The sequence below is a fragment of the Alligator sinensis genome, unplaced genomic scaffold (genome assembly GCF_000455745.1).
Source record: "Alligator sinensis unplaced genomic scaffold, ASM45574v1 scaffold157_1, whole genome shotgun sequence".
Lineage (NCBI taxonomy): Eukaryota > Metazoa > Chordata > Crocodylia > Alligatoridae > Alligator > Alligator sinensis.
In genome coordinates this window covers 281,436-291,611 of record NW_005842316.1, presented here as the reverse complement: position 1 = coordinate 291,611, position 10,176 = coordinate 281,436, and positions in this window count along the sequence as shown.

Sequence of the window (10,176 nt, the reverse complement as noted above, 5' to 3'; positions counted from 1 at the left end):
TCCTGCTGCAATGGGTAGAATTCACACCCTGGCAGAAATCCCCTGATGAGTCAGATGGGACCTTCCAATGAGGCACTGAAATGTGATTGTAGCATCTTGGTCTTGCTCCACCACCCCTGACAGGTCGCTCCTGGCTGTAGATGTGATCATTGCTTGACACCTCTACCATGCAGCTTGACACCTCTACCATGCAGCAGAGTCTCTTTGTGTGCGGAGATCAGTTTGGACCCAATGATACACGTAGGGAACTCTGTTGTGCAGCACAGTGCAGAGATCAATGAGATCCAAAAGCCCCAACATGTGCAGGAGGGAGGGAGGGAGGGAGCTGCCCAATCTCTGTGACCCAGGCCTGGCAGCAGCTCCTCCTGGGGAATCTCATGGAGAGGGGACTACAGTGCTGCCTTTTTGGTGCATGGCATTTAAGATCTAATTAATCCTTGCCTCACTCTCTATGAACCCATGTTCCAAAGTTTGATCCAGCATCTGCATTATTATTCACCTGCCTCCTGCCCAGAAAGCCCATTTTTGAGCATTGAAAGAAGAAATACTGGCTCATGTGAGGCTGCTAACATGAAATGCTGGTGTGTCTAGAAAAGGGTGTGATGATTTCTTGTCCTAAGGCAGGGGCGGGCAATTATTGCAGCTGGAGAGCCGCTTAATGAGTTTTGGTGAACTGCCAAAGGCCACAAGAGTAGTCCTGCACCTTGACAAGTGCTCTGCCCCTGGACGCGGTTGTGGGACCAGAAGTCCTGCCCCTAACCCCTGCCCTTTGCAATCAGAAGTCCCTCCCTTTACCCCACAGAAGTACTCCTTTTGGGAGGGGAGAACCATCTTGGAACTAGAAAAAGCCCCCAAATCATACACTGAAAGTCAAATGCCTACTATAACATATTTTAATTTTACTACAAAAAATATTTTTCTCATGATTTCTGTTTGCATAGTGTATATAGAAATGGTTGTATAATAACTAAAAAATAAAGTCTTACTCTTGTATATTGTGTGTGGGATATGGTTGGGTGTGTCTGGGGGGTTGTGAGGGGGGGTGGTTGTGTGTTGGGGGCAACAGGATATGTTGGGGGGGTGTATGGGAAGGGGGGCTGCGGGGGTAGGGTGTGGGTATGTGGTGTTTGTGGGGTGTGAGGGAGTGCCCCGTGGTGCACAGTCCCTACCACCAGTGGCAGCAGCAGCAGGTGCTTGGGGTGCTGGCCTGCTGCTATCATGTGGGGGCTCCCCATGGCACACATGCAGCTCCCAGCACTCACATGCTGCCAGGGGACACCCTAAGTGATGGAGCTGGCTGCCTTCGCCATTTCCTGCCATGCAGGGCCCAGGACTTCGGTGGCAGTGGAGGGGAGCCCTGCTGCCTGCTTCCTGGTGAAATCCTGAGACCTGCAAGGCAGGGCCTCCCCTGATGGTGTGTGAGTGCTGGGAGCTGCATGTGCGCTGCAGGGAGCCCCGTGTGATAGCGGCAGACTGGCCTGGCTGTGGTTCTTGCTACCACATGAGGTGCTGGCTGGAGCTGCCAGGCAGTAGTGCCTGCATGGGCCACAGGCACCCCAAGCACCCACTGCCTGCTGCTGCTGTTGCCAGTGGGTGTGCCATGGGGTGGGGGAGTGTGTAGGGGGGTCCCCCACTGCCCACCCTCCCTCACACCCACACCCTGCCCAGCCAAGCTCCATGCTCCCACTGTCACCCTGGGCACAATGTGCTGTCGCCAGCCCCAGCCCCATGCTCTGTGCTCCTGCCCAGCTGCCCCCTGCCCCTTCCCTACCTGGTGCCCAGAGCAACGCTGGGGAAGCGAAGCAGGCACCCATGAGGCTGCAGCAATGGCAGCAGCAGCCCCACCCAGGAGTTGTGTGCTGACTGGGCTGGGCCTTTCCCTGCAGGAGGGTGGGAGCGAGGTGTGCGGGCTGGGTGAGGTATAATTAGTTGGTGGGGGCCCGTGGGCTAGCCAGATGAAATTGCCTGGCAGGCTGAATCTGGCCCGTGGGCTATATTTTGCCCACCCTACATTAAGGCAACATGTTTGGGCTGCTCTGTGATGCTGAGCAGAGATGACATGCTGTACTGACTTTGCTGTCCTATTTCCAAAGGGCATTGCTGGAGCCTGGGTGAGATCAGCAGAGCGGACAGGAAAGGCAGTCTGGGGAGCTCACATGGCTTCACTTCCTTGCTGCTTGGTATAAAGGTGGTTTGTGTATTGGATGATGTCTGAGCAGGCAGGGCAGGAGAAACAGGAAGCTTGCCTGCTTAGTTAGAAGGACTTGAGCCTAACAGCTTGTAGTGAGTGAGAGCAGAAGACTGGGTTTGACCTCAGATGCGTCCAGCTCAGGGCTGGGCAAAATGTGACCCACAGGCCAGGTGCGGCCCACCAGGCCATTCTATCTGGCCCACGGGGTCCCTAAAAAATTTAGAAAATTAATATTTATCTGCCCTGGGCTGCCTGTCACACGGCCCTCGATGGCTTGCCAAAACTCTGTAAGCGGCCCTCTGCCCAAAATAATTGCCCGCCCCTGCCCAGCTGGAGCTGTGGGGTCTCCTGCTTCTGCCTGCAAAGCCCTTGGAACAGACAGTGTCTTCCCCTGATTTTGCGCAGGGCTCAGCATGCTCTTGTGTTAGTTATCTGGAGGATTACAACAAAAGGCCTGGCCTTACCCCCACAGAAGTCAATTTAGCTTTGGCTCTGGATTTCAATGACAAGCCCAATCTTTGATCTTGTCTGAAAAGGCATCAGTCCTGCTTCTCCACTGGCCATTGTTATTAATTACACATTAAGTGCTTTTAATCTCAGGTTGCCTTTGATCTGCCCCTCTCTCCAGCCTCCCTTGCTTATCTGTCTCTGGATCACCTCATTTCTCCTCCTTCAGCTTTTAGTGCTCTATAAACAAGGCACTGTTGGGTAGTCATACATTACCTAAGAGTCCTGCCAGCCCCTGCATGTCAGCCAGTCACTACTACAGTCCCCTGGCTAAAACACCTTAAGGTCCTGAAGGCAGGAAGGTTTGATTGTTGTTATAGCCACATATAGGGAATATGTAAGAAGCAAGGTTTTCTTGGTAATACTTTTTTATTGGATCAGCTATATAGTTGGGAGTGATATTAGGAAAAGGTTGTGTTCAGATGCCCCATTAGGGAATCCTTGCTCCCTACCAGTGTCCTCCAGTACCTCTCATATTTGGGCTGCACTGTGCTCCCATTTAATGCCACAGATTCTCTTTCTATGTAGGGAGACTGTGTCACCTCAGGAAGCTAAAGCAATCGGAGGTCAAACTACACATGTCCATGTGTTTCATTTTGTGGAGCTGTGTGATTCAGTTACTAGCCTCTGGGGGCTAGAGGGGCCCAGAGAGGTAGGAGGGTTGTGACTACTGGTGATTCACTGACTCACTTAACTTCTCTGTGCTCCATTTCCCCCTCTATAAAATGGGGTATTACGGACCAGCTTTGTAAAGCACTTGGAGATTTTCTATGATACCATCCAATATTCTCCTTCTGTCAGGGGCAACAACTGGCATCTAGTTACTGCCAGAGGTGGGTTCATCCACTTATTACAGAAAAAGAGCTGGGTACTCTGCTATGTTGTGAGAATGATATTGCTCTGGAGCTGTGAAGCCATCAGCCTGGTCTTGAAGTCTTTATTCAAACAGGAATCTCGCTGGCTTCAAAGGAAGTGCAGCCTTGAGTTCATTCCCTTCATGTTGCCACCAGATAAAGCATTTGCCCTTTTTTAACTGTAACTATCAATACTGCTTCCCCCAAGAGTAAGATTTGCTGCATCATCTGCAAAATCTTCAGAGATATGATGAATGTTGGTATCAGAGGGACCTGGAGAGGAAGCGGATGTACAGGCTTCTGCATCCATCAGCTCGTTAGCCTGGTCCCCATCACCAGACATCTGTCTGCCTGAGAATGGGATGGAAGAGGTGGATGGTTAGAGAATGAGCTTTTACCTACCATCTTTGTGACCTTAGCAAAATCATGATGGGATCACATGAGCATCAAATCATATCAGCAAATGATTCTTAGTCTCTGTACATTTCAAACCCTAGGATGTTTAGTTTGCAAGTGAAGTCTGGCTCTGATGCTCCTGTCTCATATGCCAGTCTTACACCTGCACAATTCCAGTGACTTCAGATGAGTTATTGGGAGCTTATGTTCAGATGACTATTATCCACCGTTAATCTCAAGTCCTTTCCAGAGTCACTGCTTCCCAGAAGAGAATTTGCCAACCTGCATTCTTTGTTCCTGGATCTGGGACTTGATATATATAGCTGTAAGGAAATAATATTGTTTGCTTGTGCCCAGCTGATCAAAAGATCCAGATCCCAAGTGAAACACATCCACTCAATGATGACTTTTGGTTTACAAAGACCTTTGATTAGCCAGGTATTAATCCATTTGAAGTGTGCCACATTGCTTTTGTATCATTCTAGTTTCTTAATCACGATATGAGCCAACAGTGTGCCCTTGTTGCGAAGAAGGCTAACGGCATCCTGGGCTGCATTAATAGGAGCATTGCCAGCGGATCGTGGGAAGTGATTCTTCCCCTCTATTTGGCACTGGTGAGGCCACATCTGGAGTACTGTGTCCAGTTTTGGCCTCCCCGCTACAGAAAGGATGTGGACCAATTGGAGAGAGTCCACTGGAGGACAACAAAAATGGCAAGGGGCTGGGGCACACGACTTCTGAGGAAAGGCAGAGGTAACCGGTAGGGTTGTGCAAAGCGGGCAGTATTCAATTCGGATTTGGCCCAATTTGGGGAACAGTGATTCAATTTGTTGATTTGGATCACTGTCCTGATTCGATTCAGCCAAATCTGAAGATTCAATCCTGATTTGGAGGATCAGCAATTCAGCCATAGACACAGCTTTAAATGTTTTTTCTATATACATCAAGGGATGAAGTGTCCCACAGGAGCACAGGGGTGGAGGGGTCCCCTCGTGGTTGGCAGCAGACCACAAGTACTTCCAGTCCACTTCCAGGTCTGCCGCCGAGCTTGCGGGGGACCCCCCTGCACCCCACTGGGCTCAGTGATCAGTCACGGGGGGACCCCAGGTGCCCCCCCCCCCAACCCAGGAGGCACCAGTCACTGAGCCGGGGGGTGGGGAGGTCCCCTGTGTGCTCCGCGGTGGACCCAGAAGTGGACTGGAAGTACTTCTGGTCCAGGTCCACACTCCTGTGGGACGCTCCATCCACCTCAGCATCTCAGTGTTCACGAGCCATGCCTGGTACCTCAAGGCACATAGAAAAAACACATAAAGCTGTATCTATGGCTGAATCATCGAATCTCTCCAAATCTCTCTGAATCAAGAGATGAATGGGTCTTCTGATTTGATTCAGATTCAGGGATTCAGCTCCCGAATCGGGCTGAATCTCCTCTGAATCAAATCAGTGACCAAAGCTTGGCACAGCCCTAGTAACTGGGCTTATATAGTCCACAGAAGAGAAGACTGAGAGGGGATTTAATAGCAGCCTTCAACTACCTGAAGGGGGGTTCAAAAGAGGATGGAGCTGGACTGTTCTCAGTGGTGACAGATGACAGAACAAGGAGCAATGGGCTCAAGTTGCAGCAAGGGAAGTTGAGGTTTGATATTAGGATGACTAGATGACCTCCTGAGGTCCCTTCCAATCCTCATTTTCTATGTGTCTATGAATACAGTGTGGTACCAAGTCAAATGTCTTACATAAATCCAAATATATATTCCATCAAGCTTTATAAACCAAGCTTGTCATTTTATCCCAAAATGATATCAAATGAGTTAGGCAAGATCCACTCTTCATAAACCCTTGGGGACCAGCATTATTTATGTTACCCAAGTCAGTTTTATGGTATACTTTAATTACAAGTAAGCAGCAAAATAGCTACTATTTGAATTGTTTTTTACTGGAAAAAAACGAAAGACTTTTCAGGTGTGGCTTGAAAGGCCAGGTATATTTTATCCTTTCAGTTCCATTAAGAAATACTACAAATGGTTAAATGTACAGTTATTACATTGACTTTATTATGAAATTTGATTCAGTGTCCGGAGTCACTGGCCATGAGAGTTACAGAGTGAATGTTATCAGCTGGTATTTTTTAAAATATTCACGTCCATTTGCTTTCCCATAGGAAATCCCTATAGGCCTTTGGAAAATTCCAGCTGTTATTGTTTTCATCAGGCTGTATTTAGAACTTAAAATAGTGAGATATCCATTGATCCTGTTTCTGGGAAAAGCTCAAATCAGTATGATAAACCCTAGGCACATATAAACACATAAATATTTTCTTTTAAATAGCAAAGAATTTATGAGACATACAGATGCAAGAGCCTTAAACCCAAACCATAAAACTAAATGTGGTCTCAGCGAACTTTGTACCCACAAGTCAGCATTAGTATTGGGGGAATGTGTGGTATTTAGATAAACCGAGCATTAATTTTAACCATTTGGGGTTTTTTGTTTTGCTTTTTTTCCTGTGGATTCCAGGGTCTCTCATTTTGTATGCATTTATCAGGGTGCTTCTCTATTACGCATAGAAGAATCTCACTTCTGGATTAATGAGAATGTGGTTAAACCTCAAAAACAGAATCTTTATTTAGAACCATAATTAAAATATTGTTAGCATTTGTGTATACACACACACGTATAATGAAAAATTGTTGTGAAAACTCCAACTGAGTCAATGGACATTGGATTAGGTCCTGGTAACAGAGCTTTAAAGATATCACACGGAATAAGGCACATTTAGAGGGGCTTCTGATAATAAGGCACCACCCATGTTGTAAGATATTTTCACTTAGCAAACCACAATCATTTAGACCCATGCGCAAGGCAGTATGAGCTCAGGAGTCAAAGACAGGCAAGAGCTCCCTGAGTGTCATGACCATCACTCAAGAGGTACCTAGCTAGAGGATGCATCTCCATGGCTCAGGCTCCCCAGGGCATGAGACCATTTCCCCAGGTCTGCAGACTGCACCAGTTCTTGCACTAGGGCCTGGGAGGTGGAAGTAGGCACTGCATAGGGAAACGTGTAAAAATGGTTGGCAGCTCAGGCCTACAACTCCCATTTCTCTCTGAATTAACCTCCCCCTCTGCCAACAGAAAATCTCTAACTCATATCAGAGGAAGTAATATTTTCTTCCCTTTGACTAGCAGCGGTTTGACAGCTCTTGGACTCAGGCAGCTGCACAAGAAAGGCTCCGTTAATTAGCAGTTTGAGAATGAACGCGGTTTACACTCCATGATGGCCATAATACATCACACTCAGCAGAGACGGCAGAGGAAATAAATGTGCCAGCTGGGTTTACAGCAATCGCTGTCTGCAGCTGGGCTGACCCTGCACCACTGAAATGGATGGAAACAAGCCGAGGAGAGCTGGGCACTGCAAGCTTCATCCCGTCAGAGGCTGCGTGCCTTCATATCCCATTGAGGTCACTGGGCCCAGCCTTATGCCTTTCTTCTTTGTGTATCCCTTGTGTTAACGAGAACTGAGGCCTCTTCATCTCACCGGATCAGCCCTCAGACTTGCTGGTAGTGGGGCCTTTTTTAGCGACTGAGCATTTAGTCAAGGAATGGGTTATTGGTACAACAGGACAAGGCATGAGGTGCCCCCGGCTAGTGTGACTGGGGATTCTGCGACAGTCACAGCACCCCACTTGCTCTGGCTTTGTGCAAGGGACTCTGATCTGTGCAAAAATGTTCATTCCACACATGGTTTCTCCAGCTGGGTCACTCCTCACACACAATGACTGCAGGGTGTTCGGTGACCAGGACCTTCCTCTGCATGTAGGGCCCTGTGGCTGAGGTTGGGACTGTGGGTTTTCCACTGATTCTGCCTAGACACATAAAAGTAGGGATTATACAGCAGGGTGTAGCCCTGGGGAGAGGAATTTGCCAGGGTGAGAGACTCACTTTAAAACACAGATAAAGGAAGAAGCAAGCAGGGCTCTGGAGACCTGCCTGTTAAAAGTCCACCCCCCAGAGGGGGAAAGAAAAAGGGGTGCAAGCATTCACCATGCCAGCAGCACCGATATCATCAGCATTGTACTGATGGGAGGTTGGTTATAGAGTCCATTTTTTTCCGCAGAATTGTCCTAAAGTACAGCCCAGGAGCTATTTCCTGATTCTGCTGAGCTCAGAGGCCAAGCTTGGGTCTTCCATGTGTTCTGGATTTGGGCTGTCTTCTGTCAGTTCTTTTAAATGGTTGATTTTCAGTCAATCCCTCTTAGGACAGCTGCCAACCTGTAGGATCCAGGCTTCTGGATAACACTTTCCATGGAACAGACTTTTCCTGACCATCAGAGATACTAAATGAGCTCTTTCTCTTTCACTCCCTGGGAACTATGGCCAATGTTGTTAAATTTGTGTGCCCAACTAGGGACCTAAATCCATACTCATGCGCCTAAGAAGATAGACCGGGACTCAGACCTGTTCCCACAGCTGTTTCCTGTTCCCATACAGAAGGTCATTTGCTCCAACAGCACTCCACACAAGCCCAGGGCAGCATTTCAGAAGATCCCAGAGCAGGATGGGAACCAAATCTAACCCGACAATTTTGTAAAGGCCTGAAGGCACACCTGCAACTCCCAATGACTGATGGAAACTGAAATTACTCCTCTCCTTACAGGAATAACTGAGGCCGAGGCCCAATGATTTCACGGAGAGCTAGGTGCCTAAATAGGGCCTGAAGATCCCAGCACCACATTGTGCTTTGAGCAGCTCCCCTCAAATGGCAATAATATTTCTGGGGACAGAGCAGATTTTCCCACTCCTGAGGCACTTCTACTGTGAGTAGTTCAATGACAAAAGTGCTTTCTGTGTCTGAATGTCATGAATAAGGGATAGTCAATGTCTAGCTTATTTTTCAAACCTTTAGTGTGTGTGTGTGTGTGTGTGTGTGTACATGCAAGGGCAGATCCAGGAGGGGGACACTGGTACACATGCACCACCTTTGTTTCCTGGCCCACCCAAAGTTTACAGCCAAGTGCCTGGCAGCGGCAGCAGCATTTCTACTCTGGCAGTGCTAAGGAACTCACCTGACTTCATGGCTCATTATCATCTCCCTGATCCCTTCTCCACTCTTCATTTAACAACACTCTCTTCTTTTTAAAGATCTTGATATTCCACCAATCAAACTAGTCTTTGTTCTGCCATTTCTGCTGTCTGCTCACTGCTCCTGGTCACGAAGCTCTCATTTCACAGCCCTTCAGATTGTTTTAAATTCATTCCTGTGAAGTTCTATTTGTTTTTAAATTTCATAATCCAGCCCTAGGCCCCTGGCATACGAGTAAAGCTTCTAGTTTCTTTTCAACTGGAAAAAAATAGGTGTTGTTTTACCCGTGATGCCACTGGCCCTCTGCATCCCCCTTTTCAAAATCCTAGATCTGCCCATTCAGATATCGATAGGTACACACACAAACACGCATGTATGCAGATATATATGCCTATATCTATCTATTGATAGATAAGATAGATATAGACGTATATATCTACATACATATCGATAGATAGATATGTATGTATCTACATACATACAATTGATAGATAGATGTGTGTGTACGTATGTACATACGTGTGCGCTATATATAAGTGTAAGCAGTTGCAAATTATACACATATACCAATCTGCCCCAAGGGCTGTGGGCGATCAGTGGGTTCCACTCCCAAAACGACCAGTTCCTAATAAACACCAGCGAGAGCCGGGATGTTCCTGAATGACTGGCTCTTACCTCCATGGTCCTGGTTTTCCAGCAGCCAGGGAGAGCTGGGCACCCTGGACATCCCCAGCCTCTGAGACCTGCACAGCGGCAGGATCCCGGTGTGGTGGGGCTACACGGGCCCTCCAGAGGTCACCTCATCCAGAGGTCCCCCAACTTTTCCTTGTGGCGGCCGCCTCCCACATCGTACCCCTCCCAGCGCACCTGAACCCCTCCCATGCCCGTTATGATCATCACGAACACGAAATCCGCCCTGCCACCATTTCTCCCACGTCCCTCCAGAGGTGCCCAGGGCTGGGCGCCCCCCAGGTGGGGACCCCTGATGTAGCCCAACCCCAGACCCCCGCCCCCGGCCGGGGTGCTGTGTCTGGGGATGTCCTGCCTGGGGGTAACCCCTTCCTGCCCAAACGCGGCAGGCGGGCGGGGCCGGCTCCCCCCGCGGCCGCAGTGGCCGGGCCCGGCCCAGGGGCGGGGACTGCTCG